The following is a 1,338-nucleotide window of genomic DNA, read 5'->3' on the forward strand; positions in this document are numbered from 1 at the left end:
ATTGCCGAAGCATGAGTTTCTGGGCTCTGACTGATGCTCAGATCAGGTCTTTGCACTTGAAGCATGTGCTTTGCTCTGGCTTGGTCCCTCCTGGGGACACTGGGGACACCAGGGTGCAGTCGTGCTGCAGAACAGACCTGCCATGAGTGACCAAGCCAACGGCAAGTAAAAAAATCAATTAAATGGTGTTTTAGCATTGTCCTCTATAACCTGCAAAATTAAAATTGCTTTTCTTTTGTCTTTAAACATGTGAACATAATTTAAAACTCTTGCAAGACATCAAGCAGGTATCAGGAGGATGGGGCCAGACTCTTCTGGGTGGTGTTCAGTGACAGGATAAGGGGCAATGGTTATTACAAACTGGAAAACATAACCTAAACATAAGGAAATACATCTTTACTGTAAGGGTGACAGAGCACTGGAACAGGCTGCCCAGAGAGGTTGTGGAGTCTCTGTCTCCGGAGACTTTCAAAACCCGCCTGGACGCGTTCCTGTGTGACCTACTGTAGGTGATCCTGCTCTGGCAGGGGGGGTGGACTAGGTGATCTTCAGAGATCCCTTCCAACCCCTGACATTCTGTACTTCTGTGCTTCTGTGAAATAAAAGCTACTAACCTCTGTCCCAATACTGAGTTTGGAAGCCATATCCTTTTTGTATTACTTATGAAAAGTAATTTGTCAGGAAATGTATTAGTTAGTGAAGAAAATGCAACACTGTATTTTCATCTTTGACACAGAACTATGAAGTGAAAATAATTACTCTCTAGGCAGTTTGATTTGAAATGTTCCTGCGGAAGACTTAGTTTCCATATAGTAGTCTACGTACAGATTGCAGAATGCTTTAGAAAATAGAAGGATAAAATGTGTAAAAGGTTTCTTAGCTAGTTGCAGACATATAAAGGTATTTTAGGTTAAAGAATGTTTTCGGTTTGTACCATAAGTACAGAAAACCTAAATGCTCTTGCTAAAATTTAGACGATCTCTATACTCACTGAGAGCATGTGGAGATCACTCTGAAGGGAATGCTCTTCAAACATTCACTTAAACCTTTTGCTGACTTGTTAAATTCATTCCCGCTTAGCAAATAAACTTAAGATTGTTACTTTTCATTAAATCCTTGGGCTTAAGCTCAGACAAAATTAGGTCTCTTCTAATGCTTCTCTAATTCAGCCTTTCCCACCTTACACTGGCGCTGTTTTGTGGGGTTTAATGGCTCACACAGTGAGCCAAGGAGCAAAGGTCGCTCAGCACAACACCCTTCGCAGCACTGGCAACAGGTGGAGAGAGCCATACGCTGACTGTGTCCAGGTAGCCCTGGTGCAGCAGGGATGGGTTAGGC

The sequence above is a fragment of the Apaloderma vittatum genome, unplaced genomic scaffold, assembly GCF_000703405.1.
Source record: "Apaloderma vittatum isolate BGI_N311 unplaced genomic scaffold, ASM70340v1 scaffold18509, whole genome shotgun sequence".
NCBI classification, from domain to species: Eukaryota; Metazoa; Chordata; class Aves; order Trogoniformes; family Trogonidae; genus Apaloderma; species Apaloderma vittatum.